Source organism: Oncorhynchus mykiss, chromosome 7 (assembly GCF_057628025.1).
Source record: "Oncorhynchus mykiss isolate SJ-2025 chromosome 7, ASM5762802v1, whole genome shotgun sequence".
Classification (NCBI taxonomy): Eukaryota; Metazoa; Chordata; class Actinopteri; order Salmoniformes; family Salmonidae; genus Oncorhynchus; species Oncorhynchus mykiss.
Genome location: NC_143028.1, coordinates 47,425,477 through 47,447,683, shown reverse-complemented (window position 1 = coordinate 47,447,683; position 22,207 = coordinate 47,425,477). Strand labels below are relative to the sequence as shown.

At 42.6% G+C, this 22,207-nt stretch overlaps 2 protein-coding genes across 8 annotated transcripts in view; one reads left to right on the top strand and one right to left on the bottom strand.

Annotated features, from left to right (window-relative positions):
- Positions 1-22,207, top strand: part of LOC149982572 (solute carrier family 2, facilitated glucose transporter member 1-like) — a 321,473-nt gene that overhangs the window by 194,149 nt on the left and 105,117 nt on the right. The window lies entirely within an intron of this gene.
- Positions 1-22,207, bottom strand: part of LOC110527984 (rap1 GTPase-activating protein 1) — a 164,919-nt gene that overhangs the window by 56,226 nt on the left and 86,486 nt on the right. For all 7 annotated transcript variants that reach the window (XR_016497287.1, XR_016497288.1, XM_090241171.1 and 4 more), the window contains one exon: positions 17,190-17,225. The gene's annotated coding sequence lies outside the window, so the exon portion shown is untranslated. The remainder of the gene's footprint in view (positions 1-17,189; positions 17,226-22,207) is intronic.

Sequence of the window (22,207 nt, the reverse complement as noted above, 5' to 3'; positions counted from 1 at the left end):
TTGTCCGCTATTAATTTATTATCTCCAAGAGATAAGAAAGATATTTATTATATTAAATATAATTGCATTTATTTCTGTTATCAATCAAGGTGAGACTGAACATCGACAAGGTGCAGGAGAAACAGGAGAGATACCAGAGGAGAATCAAGATGGGGACCAAGTGCTTCCACATCCGGGCGAATGACGGTTTGGAAGAAGGACGAAAGGAAGGCAAGACCTAGGAAACCTTACTGCTCTTTCACTCCAAGCTGGGGTCACCATCCATTATGTACCTCTTCAATTTAACTCTTCAATTGACTTTAGGACCATCGGGTGTCCAAACCCCCCATGTGGAGTCCCATCCATCAGAGCCAGTGAGTTAAGATTAGTCTGATTCTCTGAGCTAAGAGCCGGAGGGGGACCAGCTTGAGGTAGGCTATACCTTCAAAAACTGTTGAAAAGTACATACAGTGCCTTGCAAAAGTATTCGGCCCCCTTGAACTTTGCGACCTTTTGCCACATTTCAGGCTTCAAACATAAAGATATAAAACTGTATTTTTTTGTGAAGAATCAACAACAAGTGGGACACAATCATGAAGTGGAACGACATTTATTGGATATTTCAAACTTTTTTAACAAATCAAAAACTGAAAAATTGGGCGTGCAAAATTATTCAGCCCCCTTAAGTTAATACTTTGTAGCGCCACCTTTTGCTGCGATTACAGCTGTAAGTCGCTTGGGGTATGTCTCTATCAGTTTTGCACATCGAGAGACTGAAATTTTTTCCCATTCCTCCTTGCAAAACAGCTCGAGCTCAGTGAGGTTGGATGGAGAGCATTTGTGAACAGCAGTTTTCAGTTCTTTCCACAGATTCTCGATTGGATTCAGGTCTGGACTTTGACTTGGCCATTCTAACACCTGGATATGTTTATTTTTGAACCATTCCATTGTAGATTTTGCTTTATGTTTTGGATCATTGTCTTGTTGGAAGACAAATCTCCGTCCCAGTCTCAGGTCTTTTGCAGACTCCATCAGGTTTTCTTCCAGAATGATCCTGTATTTGGCTCCATCCATCTTCCCATCAATTTTAACCATCTTCCCTGTCCTTGCTGAAGACAAGCAGGCCCAAACCATGATGCTGCCACCACCATGTTTGACAGTGGGGATGGTGTGTTCAGCTGTGTTGCTTTTACGCCAAACATAACGTTTTGCATTGTTGCCAAAAAGTTCAATTTTGGTTTCATCTGACCAGAGCACCTTCTTCCACATGTTTGGTGTGTCTCCCAGGTGGCTTGTGGCAAACTTTAAACAACACTTTTTATGGATATCTTTAAGAAATGGCTTTCTTCTTGCCACTCTTCCATAAAGGCCAGATTTGTGCAATATACGACTGATTGTTGTCCTATGGACAGAGTCTCCCACCTCAGCTGTAGATCTCTGCAGTTCATCCAGAGTGATCATGGGCCTCTTGGCTGCATCTCTGATCAGTCTTCTCCTTGTATGAGCTGAAAGTTTAGAGGGACGGCCAGGTCTTGGTAGATTTGCAGTGGTCTGATACTCCTTCCATTTCAATATTATCGCTTGCACAGTGCTCCTTGGGATGTTTAAAGCTTGGGAAATCTTTTTGTATCCAAATCCGGCTTTAAACTTCTTCACAACAGTATCTCGGACCTGCCTGGTGTGTTCCTTGTTCTTCATGATGCTCTCTGCGCTTTTAACGGACCTCTGAGACTATCACAGTGCAGGTGCATTTATACGGAGACTTGATTACACACAGGTGGATTGTATTTATCATCATTAGTCATTTAGGTCAACATTGGATCATTCAGAGATCCTCACTGAAATTCTGGAGAGAGTTTGCTGCACTGAAAGTAAAGGGGCTGAATAAATTTGCACGCCCAATTTTTCAGTTTTTGATTTGTTAAAAAAGTTTGAAATATCCAATAAATGTTGTTCCACTTCATGATTGTGTCCCACTTGTTGTTGATTCTTCACAAAATAATACAGTTTTATATCTTTATGTTTGAAGCCTGAAATGTGGCAAAAGGTCGCAAAGTTCAAGGGGGCCGAATACTTTCGCAAGGCACTGTATCTCCCAGTTATAACACTGCACTAATCCATCAAATTTTCTCACAGGTGGCTTGTGTCAGATTGGAGGTGGAAGGAGCAGGGGTTTGTCCAGATAGTGAATCTAAAGGCTAACCACTGGGTCACGTTAAGTAACCTCTGCTGCCAGGTAAGTACTGTTATGGTGTATGATTCCAGTGATCATGACACCACCCCAGAGTTTAATCTAACATTTAATTTAAATTCAATAATTCAATACCTGTATTTTTACATACCTGATCTTATGTCTCTGTCTCCTAACCGGTTCCCTTTAACTCCCTTTAACTCTGCTCCTGTTCTCCAGGACCTAGGCTTTCTGCCTAACACCCAGACGTGGATCCACCTTTTTATTTTATTTATTTTACCTTTATTTAACCAGGCAAGTCAGTTAAGAACAAATTCTTATTTTCAATGACGGCCTAGGAACAGTGGGTTAACTGCCTGTTCGGGGGCAGAACGACAGATTTGTACCTTGTCAGCTCGGGGGTTTGAACTCGCAACCTTCCGGTTACTAGTCCAACGCTCTAACCACTAGGCCACCCTGCCGCCCCACCTGATGTCCTCCATTACCAACCACCCTCCAACTTTTCATTACACCATAGTTACTACTGTTGTAGTAACTATGTCATGTTGGTCATGTTGTCATTATCTGCTTGGAACATTTCTTGGTCTATCATAATGGGCATAATGGGCATATGATATGAGAGATACAAAGATGAACTAAATACAAAGATGAACTAAAAACACTAGCATTGCAAACACTCAGAACAAAGGGAGCAGCAGTGCCTGGACTTCGCAGTCTCCGAGAACAAATGACAGGCAGAACCTCCCACCCACACAGCACCCACCCTCCTCTCTATTCCACACACCATAATTCAGTGTTTCAGTCTCTGTTTGCCATGCCCAAAAAATCTGTGAACATAAAATAATGACACACCTGAACCAAAAAAAGATCAATGTTTATATATTTAAATCTTAAATATTGCCAGGTTGGTTTTCACAGCTGTTTCAGATGGTGTTCATTGTTGCAAATTATAAGGTATCCCTTGATGGTATTTGTTAGTTCAAAATTATACATTGTTGTATCCTAACACCTACAATAGATACGTATGGTACATTCAGAAAGTATTCAGACCCCTTGACTTTTTCCACATTTTGTTTAGTTACAGCCTTTTCCCCCCTAGTCAATCTACACACAATACACCATAATGAAAAAGCAAAAGCAGGTTTTTAGAAATCTTAGCAAATTTATTAAAAACACAAAATATCACATTTACATAAGAATTCAGACCCTTTACTCAATACTTTGATGAAGCACCTTTGGCAGTGATTACAGCCTTGAGTCTTATTGGTTATGACGCAACAAGCTTGGCACAACTGTAATAGGGTAATTTCTCCCATTCTTCTCTGCAGATCCTCTCAAGTTTTGTCAGGTTGGATGGGGAGCATCACTGCACAGCTATTTTCAGGTCTCTGCAGAGATGTTCGATTGGGTTCAAGTTTGGGCTCTGGCTGGGCCACTCAAGGACATTCAGAGACTTGTCTCGAAGCCACTCCTGCGTTGTGTTGGCTGCATGCTTAGGGTCGTTGTCCTGTTAGGTCCTGAGCACTCTGAAGCAGGTTTTCATCTAGGATCTCACTGACCACTCTCCCAATTCCTGCCACTGAAAAACATCCCAACAGCATGATGCTGCAACCACCATGCTTCACCGTAGGGGTGGTGCCAGGTTTCCTCCAGATGTGATGCTGGCATTCAGGCCAAAGAGTTCAATCCTGGTTTCATCAGACCAGAGAATATGAGAGTCCTTTAGGTGCCTTTTTGCAAACTCCAAGCGGGCTGTCATGTGCCTTTTACTGAGGAGTGGCTGCTGTCTGGCCACTCACCATAAAAGCCTGATTGGTGAAGTGCTGCAGAGATGGTTGTCCTTCTGGAAGGTTCTCCCATCTCCACAAAGGAAATCTGGAGTGCTGTCAGAGTGACCATTGGGTTCTTGGTCACTTCCCTGAGCAAGGCCCTTCTCCCCCAATTGCTTAGTTTGGCCAGACAGCCAGCTCTAGGAAGAGTCTTTGTGGTTCCAAACTTCTTCCATTTAAGAATGATGGAGGCCATTGTGCAGAAATCTTTTGGTACCCTTCCCCAGATCTGTGCTAACACAATCGCGTCTCGGAGCTCTACGGACAATTCTTTCTACCTCATCAAATCAAATGGTATTAGCCACATGCACCGAATACAACAGGTGTAGATCTACAGTGAAATGCTTACTTACGAGCCCCTGACCAACAATGCAGTTTAAAAAAATATGGATAAAAATAAGAAATATAAGTAACAAGTAATTAAATATCAGCAGTAAAATAACAATATATTCAGGGGGGTACTGGTACAGAGTCAATGTGCGGGGGCACCGACTAGATGAGGTAATATGTACATGTAGGTAGACTTATTAAAGTGACTATGCATAGATGATAACAAAAGAGAATAGCAGCGGTGAAAAGGGGGAGGGGGGGCAATGCAAATAGTCTGGGTAGCCATTTGATTAGATGTTCAGGAGTCTTTTGGCTTGGGGGTAGAAGCTGTTTAGAAGCCTCTTGGACCTAGACTTGGCACTCCGGTACCACTTGCCATCCAGTAGCAGAGAGAACAGTCTATGAATAGGGTGGCTGGAGTCTTTCACAATTTTTTGGGCCTTCCTCTGACACCGCCTGGTATAGAGGTCCTGGATGGGAGGAAGCTTGGCCCCAGTGATGTACTAAGCCGTTCGCACTACCCCTATAGTGCCTTGCGGTCGGAGGCCGAGCAGTTGCCATACCAGGCAGTAATGCAACCAGTTAGGATGCTCTCGATGGTGCAGCTGTAGAACCTTTTGAGGATCTAAGCACCCATGCCAAATCTTTTCAGTCTCCTGAGGGGGAATAGGTTTTGTCGTGCCCTCTTCACCACTGTATTGGTGTGCTTGGACCATGTTAGTTTATTGCTGATGTGGACACCAAGGAACTTGAAGCTCTCAACCTGCTCCACTACAGACCCACCGATGAGAATGGGGGCATGCTCGGTCCTCCTTTTTCCTGTAGTCCACAATCATCACCTTTGTCTTGATCACGTTGAGGGAGAGGATGTTCTCCTGGCACCACACAGCCAGATCTCTGACCTCCTCCCTATAGGCTGTCTCGTCATTGTTGGTGATCAGGCTGTGATCACTGTTGTGTCATCGGAAAACTTAATGATGGTGGAGTAGTGCCTGGCCGTGCAGTCATGAGTAAACAGGGAGTACAGGTAGGGACTGAGCAGGCACCCCTGAGGGGCCCCTGTGTTGAGGATCAGCGTGGCAGACGTGTTGTTACCTACCTTTACCACCTGGGGGCGGCCTGTCAGGAAGTCCAGGATCCAGTTGCAGAGGGAGGTGTTTAGTCCAAGGGTCCTTAGCTTATTGATGAGCTTTGAGGGCACTGTGGTGTTGAACACTGAGCTGTAGTCAATGAATTGCATTCTCACATAGGTGTTCCTTTTGTCCAGGTGGTAAAGGGCAGTGTGGAGTGTAATAGAGATTGCATCATCTGTGGATTTGTTGGGGCAAATGCAAATTGGAGTGGGTATAGGTTTTCTGGGATAATGGTGTTGATTTGAGCCATGACCAGCCTTTCAAAGCACTTCATGGCTACAGACGTGAGTGTTGCGTGTCGGTAGTAATTTAGGCAGGTTACCTTAGTGTTCTTGGGCACAAGGTCTATGGTGGTTTGCTTAAAACATGTTGGTATTCGGACAGGGAGAGGTTGAAATGTCAGTGAAGACACTTGCCAGTTGGTCAGCACATTCTCGCAGTACACGTCCTGGTAATCCGTCTGGCCCTGCGGCCTTGTGAACATTGACCTGTTTAAAGTTCTTCTTCACATCGGCTGCGGAGAGTGACATCACACAGTCTTCCGGGAACAGCTGGTGCTCTCCTGCATGCTTCAGTGTTACTTGCCTCGAAGCGAGCATAGAAGTTATTTAATTAGTCTGGTAGACTCATGTCACTAGGCAGCTCTCGGCTGTGCTTCCCTTTGTAGTCTGTAATGGTTTGCAAGATCTGCAACATCCGATGAGCGCTAGAGCAGTTGTCGTACGATTCAATCTTAGCCATGTATTGGCGCTTTGGCTGTTTGATGGTTCGTCGGAGGGCATAGCGGGATTTCTTATAAGCTTCCGGGTTAGAGTCCCGCTCCTTGTAAGCGGCAGCTCTAGCCTTTAGCTCAGTGCGGATGTTGGCTGTAATCCATGGCTTCTGGTTGGGGTATGCACATACGGTCACTGTGGGGAAGACGTCATCGATGCACTTATTGATGAAGTGGTACTCCTCAATGCCATTGGAGGAATCCAGGAACATATTCCAGTCTGTGATAGCAAAACAGTCCTGTAGTTTAGCATCTGCTTCATCTGACCACTTTATTATTGATCGAGCCACTGGTGCTTCCTGCTTTACTTTTAGCTTGTAAGCAGGAATCAGGAGGATAGAATTATGGTCAGATTTTCCAAATGGAGGGCGAGGGAGAGCTTTGTATGCGCCTCTGTGTGTGGAGTAAAGGTGGTCCTGAGTTTTTTCCCCGTCTGGTTGCACGTTTAACTCGCTGATAGAAATTTGGTTTCTCTGCATTAAAGTCCCCTGCTACTAGGAGTGCCACCTCTGGGTGAGCGTTTTCTTGCTTGCTTATGGCGGAATACAACTCATTCAATCCGGTCTTAGTGCCAGCCTCAGTCTGTGGTGGTATGTAAAACAGCTATGAAAAATACAGATGAAAACTCTCTAGGTAGATAGTGTGGTCTACAGCTTATCATGAGATACTCTACCTCAGATGAGCAATAGCTCGAGACGTCCTTAGATATCGTGCACCAGTTGTTATTTACAAAATACATAGTCCGCCGCCCCTTGTCTTACCAGATGACACTGTTCTATCCTGCCGGTACAGTGTATAACCAGCCAGCATTATGTTGATAGTGTCGTCATTCAGCCACGGTTCCGTGAAGCATAAGATATTACAGTTTTGAATGTCTTCCGCGTAGGTCATCTATTTCATTTTCCAAAGATTGCACGTTTGCTAGCAGAATGGAAGGAAGTGGGAGTTTATTCAATCGCCTACGAATTCTCAGAAGGCAGCCCACCCTTTGGCCCCTTTATCTCCGCCTTCTCTTCACGCAAATCACGGGGATCTGGGACTGTCCCGGGAGAGCAGTATATCATTCACATCGGGCTTGTCAGACTCGTTAAAGGAAAAAAAGGATTCTGCCAGTCCGTGGTGAGTAATCGCAGTGCTGAAGTTATTTTCAGTCATAAGAAACAGTAGCGGTTGGGGACACGTAAAACGTCAGCCTTCTTCTCCGGCGCCATCTTATATAGACAGGTGTAAGCCTTTCCAAATCATGTCGGCTCAATTTAGTTCAAGTTGTAGAAACATCTCAAGGATGATCAATGGAAACAGAATGCACCTGAGCTCAATTTCGAGTCTCATAGAAATGGGTCTGAATACTTATGTAAATAAGGTATTTCTGTTTTTAATTCTTTATACATTTACGAACATTTCTAAAAATCGGTTTTCGCTTTGTCATTTTGGGGTATTGTGTGTAGATCGATGAGGAGAAACATTCAAGGGGTCTTTCCGAATGCACATATTCAACCACAAGGGGGTACTAATGAGATATGAGAGATTGAAAGAAAATGCAGCATAATAGAGGAGTACTGAAATAATACTATTTCAGTGTAGATAAGGGAAGGGCAGCTTAAAATAAAAACATGCTAGCCAGACACGCCAGTGTATGAATGAAATGTATTTGCATATGGATGGCGTGGAAACTCACTGACTTTGTGATCTGTAAGGTAAGTAACAATGTGTCAAGCTGATTACACGTTTTCTTTGCTATTTCCAAAATGTAGCAACGTTTAAGACATGTATTTCATGTTGTTAAAATAATAACAAGGTACCCACAAGTAGCTTGACGTAATGTTTTCATGATATTAGCTGAACAAAAAACTTGTTTAAACATGAAATTGTCACTGAAATCAGCTTTGTTTGCATAATTTTTGTTAGGGGGACACTATTTGGCATGACAGGGCTTTAAAATAAAATGTGTTGCTACTCTACCTTGCAAGCAAAATAATTTGACAGCGGAAAAAAAACAATTGATGTTTTAGAGTACATTTTCCTGCAATTCTACACATTTTCCCATGGGACGGAGAGAATATTTAGCAATTTTATAAATCTTTTAAAAAAGATTGTGGGGGGATTGATCCTACAAAAGGGTGAGAATAAGGTTTAGGGTAGGGGTTAAGGTAGGTTTAAATTACGGTTAGGATAAGAGGCTTGGGTTAGTTGATAGTTAGTTGAAATGTTACTGATAGTCTGTAGAAGCATCTCCAGATGAGCTCGTACTCCTGCACATCGACTTTGTACTGGTACCCCGTGTATATGGCCAAGTTGTTGTTACTCATTGTGTATTTATTATTACATGTTTTACTTTTTTTTTACTATTTCTCTATTTTCTTTCACTCTGCATTGTTGGGAAGGGCCCATAAGTAAGTATTTCACTGTTAGTCTACAAATGTTGTTTACAAAGCATGTGACAAATACAATTTTATTTGATTTATTCAAATCAATTGTTACCGGAGGCACAGACACTATATTGAGTATGGTGCAGAGAAGGGTGAGGAGAGGGGCAATGGCCTCCTCACTGAGTGTGACTGAAGGAGTAACTTTATCAGAATAAGTAAGTCCTGTCTGTCCTGTCCTGGGGCTGTGGGATTCTGACTCATCGTTCCCTCTGAGTCTGCTGGGACTAGGACTACATATGGCTTGCCGCACAGCAAACGAGAACCCTGTCAACCCTGCCTCCCTCCTCTGCTTCTCATAATTACATTGTGTTTGGAACTCTACCTCCATTGATTTTGGCAGCCCTGTGCTGGAAACACATTGTGGAGTCAGACCAGAATGCTGCCCCTTTCCCCAGTTCCCTGCAGCTCAACGTGATTACACACAGGCAGGCAGCAGCATCCTGGTTCATTTCACAGTGTCAGCTCCAGTCACCCGGACCTCTGGGGATGAAGCGAGGCTGCTCTGCTCCGTAATGAGCCCCAGCGCAACCCAGGTAATCCTTTGTCCGTGTGCTTCAGTGTACTGTTCTGCTCTGCTCTTCACTGGTCTTGGTCCAGGGGGAGCTACGCTCAGACGTTTCGCTATGTGGCTTTTCCTCTGCTGACAAGGTGACTAATTGGGTGATTACTGTCATTAAGTGGACAGCCAGTGGTCTCAGCAGGTGCTCCAGGTGGACCTCAGTGGCTGACTAAAGTGCATTAAACTCCAACAGCAGCAGCAAACAGCAAGGCCAGCCATACGCTATTCTACCATGAATATACCACCAGATGAAAGCAGCAGAGTTAAATATAGAAAATGGCTTCAAAAGAACTGTTGGAGATGGATCTGAATCATTCAGGTATTGTTATGCTGATGCACACAATGCCCAAAGCACTGGGATTTGAATAAGAACAATATAAGAACTGTGAATAGTTTAATTTCATTGTTCCACTTATAAGTGGGTGGACAACATTCTTCAAACTGCGTCAAACCAGGCCAGATCCTTCTGACTGACGCATTAATTAGTCTGTGAATGACAAAGGCATGACAACGCACTAATAACAAGTTGAAATTGACATTCCCTTTGTATCTTCATTGAGGTAGCCCACACACTTCAATTAATCTAGCGGCAGCTCCTTTAGCCAATCCCCTGAGCTCATACTAAACAGATTACAACAACCCTTGATTAGGTGAGAATGACTATAGGGAAGGCTCACAACTGCAGGGGACATTACTCCCTCAATGAGTTTCATCTAATCGATTAATTGCATGAATGTATGGAACCTTAGTGGAGGGACTCTGACTGATTAACTAGATCACAGCTAAGTGAATGCACTCTCACATGCTAATGCAGAAAGATGCCGCAAATCAACACAATTCATAACAAGCCTCTACGGATGGAAGGGAGGTGGTGAAGAGGACAGAACACACTGATGCGCGAAATGAGTTTCCTCTTCAATCCACTCAACTAGACACGCGAAGGAAGCATTTCTTAGTCATACACTGCATGGCCAAAAGTATGTGGACACCTGCTAGTCGAACATCTCATTCCAAAATCATTGGCATTAATATGGAGTTGGTCACCCCTTTGCTGCTATAACAGCCTACTCTCTTCTGGGAAGGCTTTCCACTAGATGTTGGAACATCGCTGCGGGCACAAGAGCACTAGTGATGTCGGGCACTGATGTTGGGCGATTAGGCCTGGCTCACTGGAACTAAGGGGCCTAGCCCCAACCATGAAATACAGCCCCAGACCATTATTCCTCCTCCACCAAACTTTACAGTTGGCACTGTAAAGAAACATTTACCTGCATGATTGGATGGTTTTCACAGTCCCATGCATTATCATGTCATCAGATATGAGGGGGAAACTGGAGAGGTAATGTGATGGATTGGCATTGAGTCATTAAAAGGAATGGGGAGGGAAATCGCATTAGACAGCTCCCTTCCTTTGTCACCCTTCAACACATCATCTTCCTAAAGATGTGATGATGTAAGTAGATGATGATTTCAATTCTATTCTAATTTCTCTTATTGCAATGATTAAGGTAAGTGTTACGGTGGAGACAAATGCTGAGGACAGGGGAGTTTTCCCCTATAGTATCTACATTAGCCTATACAACTATAGCAGGGAAGATGGGGGATATCAAGTTGGTCATATAATATTTCATGCTTGTGTGGTAATGTGGGGGTGGGACATTATTTTTTTGTAAATTACAAATCTGGAAATGGGTGGATGTGTGTGTGTGCCTCCAGCTGCCTGCTCTCTACTATGCATTAAACAGAAAAGGCACTTTGACTAAAAGTGAAGTGTAAAGACATCTACACACTCTTAGTAAAAAAGGTGCTATCTAGAACTAAAAAAAGTTCTCCCTGGAACCAAAAAGGGTTCTCCTATGGGGCGAGGCAAATGAGCCTTTTGGAAACCTTGTTTTCTAAGCGTGTACAATCTCCACCAGTGTCCCCTCGTGGTAATGGAGGTCATACAGTAGAATGGGTTCGATCTAACTTGTGTAGACACGACACCCGTCTGGATCACCACTTAGACAAACTGAATGCTTAGTGAATGTTCAGCTTTCTCTGTTGTCCTCATGAGGCCAAGAGTACATGCTCAGTGACTTACAGTACCCAAAATAACCAGACCCCATTCCAATGCATAATCAGAATCAGTCAAGTAATCAGGATCCTAAGCACTCCCATTAGCAATTGAATGAGCAAATTCCGTCCTCCTCTTCATTCTGTGCCATTAAAGATGCCAAGGGGACTACAGAGAGCAGTTTAACAGGTGAGACACACTGTGACACAGTTCAGCTTTTCCCTCACGACATGCTGCTGCTACTACCTGCATGCGTTAGGGTGGAGTGGAGGAACATCCTGTTAATGAAGTCCTCCTCATCACTCACCATTGACAAGTACTTCATGACTTCATGACACAGCGCTCTGGGGTCTGAACGGGAACAAGGCTTTGGCAGCAGTCAGTGGTGATACCCATAGGGCTCATTGACTTGCAAATGATTTGACTTGCAGATGTGGGATACACACACACACACACACACACACACACACACACACACACACACACACAAACACACACACACACACTGAGGACAAAGTTCTTGCCATTGCTTATAGCTGGGTTATGTCCTTGGGGAAGTGTTATTTCCAAAAGCACAGCTAAGACTAACTCTAAAAATGTCATGACATTCAGAAGAGTCGAGATGGTTATATTTTCAGCATGGCAGTGAAAAAGATTTAGAGGGTAAGCGGTTCCATAATCAAGAGTAATAAAGTTGACAACTGTTTCACTACAGAACATTATGTTGTTAGAATTTCAACATCTTGAAAGAATTTTGTAAGATATACAGTATGTTGGCTTAACCCAAAACAGTTATTGAGGGGTAGACGTTCTGAGATGGAGATGATTGATAATGAACCACTAGAGGGCACTTGCCACACATACACTGAGGGATGAACCGAGGTGGATGGGGTTTACTTTGTACCCACTGGGAACACACTGGTTGAATCAACATTGATTGCATTTCAATTCAAAACATTTTTATGTGATGTTGAATCGATGTGGAAAACTGACAGGATATGCAGCTAGTCATCAACGTGTACTGTGTGGCTCAGTCGGTTGAGCATCATGCTTGCAACGCCAGGGCTCGTGGGTTTGATTTCCGCCGGGGACCCATATGTAAAAGGTGTGCACACATGACTGTAAGTCGCTTTGGATAAAAGCATCTGCTAAATGGTATATATCATATCAACGTAAAGGAACTTTTCCCCCCACAAATTTAAACCTAAATCCAATGATTTTCTGATAGCTTCTGATAGGCTAATTGACATTTTGAGTCAATTGGAGTGGTACCTGTGGATGTATTTCAAGGCCTACCATCAAACTCAGTGCCTCTTTGCTTGAAATCATGGGAAGATCAAAAGAAATCAACCAAGACCTCAGAAAAAAAATTGTAGACCTCCACAAGTCTGGTTCATCTTTGGGAGCAATATCAAAACGGCTGAAGGTACCACGTTCATCTATACAAACAATAGTATGCAAGTATAAACACCATGGGACCACGCAGCTGTTATACCATTCAGAAAGGAGACGTGTTCTGTCTCCTAGTGATGAATGTACTTTGGTTCGAAAAGTGCAAATCAATCCCAGAACAACAGCAAAGGACCTTGTGAAGATGCTAGAGGAAACAGGTACAAAAGTATTTATATCCACAGTAAAAACGAGTCCTATATCGACATAACCTGAAATGCCGCACAGCAAGGAAGAAGCCACTGCTCCAAAACCACCATAAAAAAGCCAGACTACGGTTTGCAACTGCACATGGGGACAAAGATCATACTTTTTGGAGAAATGTCCTCTGGTCTGATGAAACAAAAAGAGAACTGTTTGGCCATAATGGCCATCGTTATGTTTGGAGGAAAAAGGGGGAGGCTTGCAAGCTGAAGAACAACATCCCAACCGTGAAGCACAGGGGTGGCAGCATCATGTTGTGGGGGTGCTTTGCTGCAGGGGGGACTGGTGCACTTCACAAAATATATGGCATCATGAGGCAGGAAAATTATGTGGATATATTGTAGCAACATCTCAAGACATCAGTCAAGAAGCTAAAGCTTGGTCGCAAATGGGTCTTCCAAATGAATAATGACCCCAAGCATACTTCAAAAGTTGTGGCAAAATGGCTTAAGGACAACAAAGTCAATGTATTGGAATGGCCATCACAAAGCCCTGACCTCAATCCCATAGAAAATTTGTGGGCAGAACTGAAAAAGTGTGCGCGAGCAGGAGGCCTACAAACATGACTCAGTTACACCAGCTCTGTCAGGAGGAATGGGCCAAAATTCACCCAACTTATTGTGGGAAGCTTGTGGAAGGCTACCTGAAACGTTTGACCCAAGTTAAACAATTTAAAGGCAATGCTACCAAATACTAATTGAGTGTATGTAAACTTCTGACCCATTGGTAATGTGAATAAATAAATAAAAGATGAAATAAATCATTCTCTCTACTATTATTCTGACATTTCACATTCCTAAAATAAAGTGGTGATCCTAACTGACCTAAAACAGGGAATTTCATGGATTAAATGTCAGGAGTTGTGAAAAACTGAGTTTAAATGAATTTGGCTAAGGTGTATGTAAACTTCCGACTTGAACTGTTTATGGGTATGCGTATGTATGTATATGGATATACATATTTACCCCAAAAATATATGGGGGTTTGGAAATGATGCAGACAATTACATTGATGGAAGCAACAATCCATCTACAATATTAAACCTGATCCATCTCCTAAAACAATATATAAGAAAATATTACATTTACAGAAGTATTCAGACCCCGTCTTTTGTTGAAGCACCGTTGGCAGCGATTACAGCGTCAAGTCTTCTTGGGTATGATGCTACAAGCTTGGCACAACTGTATTTGGGGAGTTTCTCCCATTCTTCTCTGCAGATCCTCTCAAGCTCTGTCAGGTTGAATTGGGAGCATTGCTAGACAGATATGATGCTGCAACCACCATGCTTCACTGTCACCTCCCTGACCAAGGCCCTTCTCTCCCGATTGCTCAGTTGGGCCAGGCGACCAGCTCTAGGAGGAGTCTTGGTGGTTCCAAACATCTTCCAATTTTAGAATGATGGAAGCCACTGTGTTTTTGCTGAAGAAATGTTTTGGCAAGTTAGTTCATAACATTTCTGCACTGCTAGAGCTGCCCCGATCAACTGTAAGTGCTGTTAATGTGAAGTGGAAATGTCAAGGAGCAACAACGGCTCAGCCGCAAAATGGTAGGCCACACAAGCTCACAGAACTGGACCTCCGAGTGCTGAAGTGTGTTGCTTGTAAAAATTGTCTGTCCTTGGTTGCATCACTCATTACCATGTTCCAAACTGCCTCTGGGAGCAATGTCAGCACAATAACTATTCACTGGGAGCTTCATGAAAGGGGTTTCCATGGCCGAGCAGCCGCATACAAGCCTAAGATTACAGTGCGCAATGCCAATCGTCGGCTGGAGTGGTGTGAAGCTCGCTGCCATTGGGCTCTGGAGAAGTGGAAATGCGTGCTGTGGAGTGATGAATCAATCACCAGTCCGATGGAAAAATCTGGGTTTGGCCTATCCCAGGAGAATGCTACCTGCCGCAATGCACAGTGACAACTGTAAAGTCTGGTGGAGGAGGAATAATGGTCTGGGGCTGTTTATCATGGTTCGGGCTAGGCCCCTTATTTCCAGTGAAGGGAAATCTTAACACCAGAGCATACAATGACATTCTAGACAATTCTGTGCTTCCAACTTTGTGGCAACAGTTTGGGGAAGGCCCTTTCCTCTTTCATGACAATGCCCCCATGCACAAAGCGAGGTCCATACAGAAATAGTTTGTCAAGATCTGTGTGAAAGACCTTGACTGATCTGCACAGAGCCTTGACCTCAACCCCATCAAACACTTTTGGGATGAATTGGAAAGCCGACTGTGAGCCAGGCCTAATCGCCCAACAGTGCCCGACCTCACTACTGCTCTTGTGGCTGAATGGAAGCAAGTCTCCACAGACTAGTGGAGGTGTCCAGCAGGTGTCCACATACTTTTGGACATTGTAGTGTATGTAGAGGACATTGAACAGAACAAGGCTATAGCAAAATCTACATTTGGACAATTTTTTTTGGCACATTAGCAAGTCTTTATTCATATAAATAAATCTGATTTATTGAATTTTCATGTGGTATATTAAAGGGCACTTCATTTAATATTAAAGGGCACTTATTTTAATATAGCTTTTAAAGTGCAATATTTGTGCACAATTTCACCGTACAATATCAAAGGGCCGCAAAAAGGCACTCATTTTGCGGAACGATCCACCAATATCACTGCTGCCATAATAACAAAAACACACACACACACACACACACACACACACACACACACACACACACACACACACACACACACAAACACACACAAACACACACACACACACACACTTCCCCGGCTGCTGAGAGAGAGGATGACTGAGGCTATGATGGATTCAAGAGGGATGCGATGGCATACTGTGTCTGATTTAGACCTGCTATCGTAAATCTGACTGAAAAGCTGCTAGTCTTACACAGTGACACCTATCAGACCTGTATAATGTAGATGGAGTCCGGACATCCTTCCTATGACTTGAGGATTAAACCCCTTCTTAGTAAGTCAAACATGCCCTTCTAAATGATTGATAGCACTGATGAATTAATTTAATAAATACAGATCAATGTTAGTTTCATTTTAAAGAAATAAGAGAAATTCTCTCACACACATACCTAAAAAAACAAGGCTTTCATGACTTTGGGATTTTTATCTGCCTGTACGTAAAGGCTGATAGTATTCACCAGTACATAATGACGTGCAGCGAGAGCCCCTTCTTAATTCAGTTCAGCAGAAGTACGGGCCAAATTTTACCGTCTGATGATTCTGCAGAATCATTCTGCTCGTCTAGTCGCTCCTTCCATCCACCCCCCCCCCCCATCTACACCCAACTCCTGCTGCATTCACACGTCTTTTTCTCACACTGCCAAGGACGGAATATTACATGGCCCTCCTTCTCAATATTCATTTTGTTACCAGATGCCCTGATCCACAGCCATGACATTAGACTTCCTCACTGTCAATATACAGCGAGTATACAAAACATTCCATGACATAGACTGACCAGGTGAATCCAAGTGAGAAATATGATCCCTTATTGATGTCATTTGTCAAATCCACCTAAAATCTGTGTAGATGAAGGGGAGGAGACAGGTTAAATAATAATGTTTATACCGTGAGACAATTGAGACATAGATTGTGTATTCAGAGGGTGAATGGCCAAGACAAAAGATTGAAGTGCATTTGAAATGGGTATGGTAGTAGGTTCCAGGTGCACCAGCTTGTGTGTGTCAAGAACTGCAAAGCGGCTGGGTTTTTTATGCACAACAGTTTCCCGTGTGTATCAAGAATGGACCACCACCCAAAGGACATCTAGCCAACTTGACACAACTGTGGGAAGCATTGGAGTCCACATGGGCCAGCATCCCTGTGGAACGCTTTCGACACCTTGTAGAGTCCATGCCCCGACAAATTGAGGCTGTTATGAGGGCAAAAGGGGGTGCAAGTCAATATTAGGAAGGTGTTCCTAATGTTTTATACTCTCAGTGTATGTAACTGTCTGATGTAGCACTTCACTAAGGAAACCCAAGCGTGGCTACAACAGCAGGATGCATATTTGGTACAATATAAACAGTAAATAAAGATATTGGCTGACATCCATGTGATGTTTCATGCCCTGTTATTCTGACTGTAATCAGTACTTAACCAGGGGTGGACAGCATCACTGGAAAAAGGAAGCTATGAGGTTACCTCTATCTTTAAAAACTCTAAGGTAATCTCCAGTATTTTTAAGAGTGATCTAGAACCAACTATGCATAAAATTAAGTTATCCCACACAACATTAGCTGAATTTCTTAATGTCAAGGAGGGGAGTAAACTCACCATAGACTTCTGGTCCTGGAAAAGGTCTTGTCGACACTAGAAAGAGAGAGAACAAAGAGAGATAGTAGATCAGACTTCTGTCCCACTCCCACTTCACCTGGTCTGGTTTAATCAATGGGGTCCCACTGAGTGTGTAAGGTCATCTAAGACTGATGAAGTGTCTAGAACACCGCATTAACCAAAGACTACAATATCAAAACAGAGTTTTAGGCGAAACTATGAGGTGAAAGCATCTGGGACAATTTTGGCTGAAAATGAAATCTACGACATTAATATACCTATAAAAATCATAATTCAGAATTGACTTTCAATCATAGTGTGTATTTAAAACAGAATCAACCTCCATGGACCCATATGGCACCAGATGAATGAGTCTATAATTTCCTCTCACCACTTCTCCTCTCTCTCTCCCTCCATCTCTACCTCCCTCACTCCCTCCTCTGCCTGCCAACCAGCCGATGGGCACGCTCTCAGGCCGAGGCTGACACAGTCTCCTAGGTGAGTAGGCAGACTGGTTGAGGTGCCAGTCAGACAGTCAGAGCCCACTGTAATACCCTGAGCAGGCTGGCACATCATTACACAAACCCACTCAGTAATACCGGCACACTTCAAATGAAAGTGTTTTCAGCCGTAGCCCACCCAGCCAAGATATGAGAAAAGCCATAGCGAATAGGGTTGATGAGATAGAGGGAGCAACATCCCGTTTTATCATCTTGGCAAATTTTCCATGGATTTGTTTGTGATGTTTGCACGTAGGAAAAGAGCGGTTTAAATTCTGACTACATTTACAGCGCTGCATACAAATCAAACTGGCAAATGCTCTGCCTGGATCAATCACAGGAGCCGTCGTGGGGTTGATGCTGAATAAATGCTAAAAATGGGTCAATCGATCAACTGCTAATCACCACTTATCCCTGCCCCCCTGAATACTAAGCCAATCAAACAAATTACATTGTCATTCATAGCAAATCAAACTCAAATGAAAGCCATCCATCATGGAAAATAACAAACAGGCAATCAAATACCCAGCCGTCTCTGACGGAAAGAATCAGAGAAATTCTGAGTGGTGCAACATGCTTTAGATGTATTGGTGCTACTGGATGGCTCAGTAGAGCTGAAGGTTCAGTCTGTAGAGAAGAGCCATGGTTTCCCTTGGGATCTCTTTTTTGTCTCTAAATGGCTATGAGTACCTATGGCTGAGGAGAAGAGGAACTACCGAGAGACTTACTACTTGTAGTATGAGATAAGTAACGTGAAAAAATGCAACATTTGCTTAACAATCCAATAACCAGAACCAACTGTGTAATTTCTTAAACAAACCTCGCAGGATCGTACCATTAGTTGAACAAGTCGTCCCACCTCGTCATGTGTGACAACAGGAAATGGCCATGCTCTTTCTCCTGTTTTGTGTTTGACTGATAGGAATAAAAATATCAGGTTGTCTTTCAGGGGTCTCTCTGCTCTACTTTCTGCTGATTGAGGATAACCTCTGTTTTGGTGTTAACATTCCACAGTGGAAAACATGCCTACACAAAAACAATGTCACAACATTCTACCAAGGGACACGCATGTAGGCCTACTCATATACTATGAACAGTCAATGCTTTTTAAATACACTACTATTACTGAATGGCAAAATAATGAACCATAACACACTGGCTGTAAATGTTACCGTGCAGCCAACATAACAATAAAAGATCAAAACAACAATAAATATACAGAACATGGTATCAAACCAACCATAAGAGTAAAAAACATATTTATTTATGTCTCATCAAATAAATGGCAACGAGCATATCTTAGACAGTGATATCTAAAGCCTGCAAAGCCTAGAGGTTCGTCTAGGGAATCAAACTGTCTTGCATGACACTTTTATCTTTCGTGTGTGTGTGTGTGTGTGTGTGTGTGTGTGTGTGTGTGTGTGTGTGTGTGAGTGAGTGTGTTCACTCTCTTGTGTCTGACTGCTGTATATGTTGGCATTGGGAGCATGTATTTCTATGCAAATGACCTTGTTTAAATGTTAGTGTGTTGTTGTCTGTAAATGTATGGATAAAACACATTTACATGTGAGCGTATGCAAAATTGCATGTAAACAGTATATAGTTGAAGTCGGAAGTTTACATACATTTAGGTTGGAATCATTAAAACACGTTTTTCAACCACTCCAAACATTTCTTGTTAACAAACTATAGTTTGGGCAAGTCGGTTAGGACATCTATTTTGTGCATGACACAAGTTATTTTTCCAACAATTGTTTACAGACAGATTATTTCACGTATAATTCACTGTATCATAATTCCAGTGGGTCAGAAGTTTACATACACTAAGTTGACTGTGCCTTTTAACAGCTTGGAAAATTCCAGAAAACGATGTCATGGCTTCAGAAGCTTCTGATAGGCTAATTGACCTCATTTGAGTCAATTGGAGATGTACCTGTGGATGTATTTCAAGGCCTGCCTTCAAACTCATTGCCTCTTTGCTTGACATAATGGGAAAATCAAAAGAAATCAGCCAAAACCTCAGAAAAAAACAATTGTAGAGCTCCACAAGTCTGGTTCATCTTTGGGAGCAATTTCCAAACGCCTGAAAGTACCACGTTCATCTATACAAACAATAGTACGCAAGTAGAAACACCATGGGAACACGCAGCCATCATACTGCTCAGGAAGGAGACATGTTCTGTCTCCTAGAGATGAATGTACTTTAACCTGAAATGCCGCTCAGCAAGGAAGAAGCCACTGCCCCCAAAACCGCCATAAAAAAGCCGGACTACGGTTTGCAACTGCACATGGGGACAAAGATTGTACTTTTTGGATAAATATCCTCTGGTCTGATGAAACGAAAATAGAACTGTTTGGCCATAATGACCATCGTTATGTTTGGAGGAAAAAGGGGGAGGCTTGCAAGCTGAAGAACAACATCCCAACCGTGAAGCATGGGGGTGGCAGCATCATGTTGTGGGTGTACTTTGCTGCAGGAGGGACTGGTGCACTTCACAAAATAGATTCGCATCATGAGGCAGGAAAATTATGTGGATATATTGAAGCAACATCTCAAGACATCAGTCAGGAAGTTAAAGCTTGGTCACAAACGGGTCTTCCAAATGGACAATGACCCCAAGCATACTACCAAAGTTGTGGCAAAATGGCTTAAGGACAACAAAGTCAAGGTATTGGAGTGGCCATCACAAAGCTCTGACCTCAATCCCATAGAAAATATGTGGGCAGATCTTAAAATGCGTGTGCGAGCAAGGAGGCCTACAAATCTGACTCAGTTACACCAGCTCTGTCAGGAGGAATGGGCCAATATTCACCCAATTTATTGTGGGAAGCTTGTGGAAGGCTACCCGAAACGTTTGACCCAAGTTAAACAATTTAAAAGCAATGCTACCAAATACTAATTGAGTGTATGTAAACTTCTGACCCACTGGGAATGTGATGAAAGAAATAAAAGCTGAAAGAAATAATTCTCTCTACTATTATTCTGACATTTCACATTAGTAAAATAAAGTGGCGATCCTAACTGACCTAAGACAGGGAATTTTTACTAGGATTAAATGTCAGGAGTTGTGAAAAACTGAGTTTGAATGTATTTGGCTAAGGTGTATGTAAACTTCCGACTTCAACTGTATGTGTTCGTGCATGTGTGTTTATGCATGCATGCGTGTGTGTGTGTGTGTGTGTGTGTGTGTGTGTGTGTGTGTGTGTGTGTGTGTGTGTGTGTACTTGCACTTGGCTAGACAATGACCGCTTTCAGTAGCCAACAGCTTACACAGTGATGTCAACACACACACACCAGTATTTAGTGTACTTGTCCAAATGTTCAGTTTACAAACACAACTCCAGCCCTATTCACTGAATGGAGAATACACACCTAACCTGCATCAAAGAGCTATTTTCTGTATGTGCAAGAGGTCAATGTCCTCATCTTCTCCCCTCTAACCTCTCTGTGTTGAGAGGGTATGGTACTATAAAGTGTAAACCGACAATAACATTCAAATGTCAGAGATGAAAGGATAGTTTTCGGTAAGATGAGTTTGTTTGACATCCCCTGTGCTGAATCTTTAACCACTCCTTAAATATACTAGGTGTTTATGCGGTTCCTCCCATTTAAAATATTGATCATTTTCTTTTACATCTTCCATCTACTCAAAATTATTGCCTGTGCTAAATTATACCATCAAAACAGAGCATAAAATGCCATATGAAAAATTGTATTTTGCGTGGCCCAAATAGATGTCATGCATTTCTAGTTTCACATTGATTAAATCCTCCGGTTTGAAATTACGGCATGTGTTACAGTTTTGAACATGCTGTAGGAAGCATTATCTACTAATGGCAATTTCAATTTTTTTGTGTACGTGTGACAAAGTAATTTCCGCAAAGACAGAACACATAAAGATAGATTATTTTGTGGCCTGAATTCTATTCCTGACAGCAATGCATTTGTCGCCTAGACTATTTGTTGTAATTTCCTTTCACAGCTTCTTTTGAAAGTTGGGGCATTGTCACAGCAACAGTCTTCCTATTTTCTCCTTGAATAAAACTAAAGATCTAATTGAAATATGTGCAGTCACAAACAAAGACACAAACAAACCTTTCAATGTGTAGCCTATGTCTATGTTAGGAATGGACAATCCCTAAAGCAAAGTGACCATGCTTATTACTTCATATAGTTTCTCAATATTAAGTGTCAATTAAGTGATGTTCAAAGGATTTCTAATTAATAGAAAACAATCCCTGCAGGTCTTTTCACTTCTGTAGAATGGAGTCCAATACAGCTATTGGCTAAACTGAAGGTTGAGATGTCCGTGGTTGAATTTTCAGGGCCTTTCTCCTCTCAAGGATTTCTCTTGATACTAAAAGCATACAGTCAAAGAAAACAAACAGAAAACCTTGTCCAGCCTGAACAAGTACATACAGTACAGTTATGACAGTATGGCTTTTCACCATTCCTTATTTTTACCTGAGGCCCACACTGTGTACGCAAAAGGGTGGAGTATAGGCTTTTGAACCATG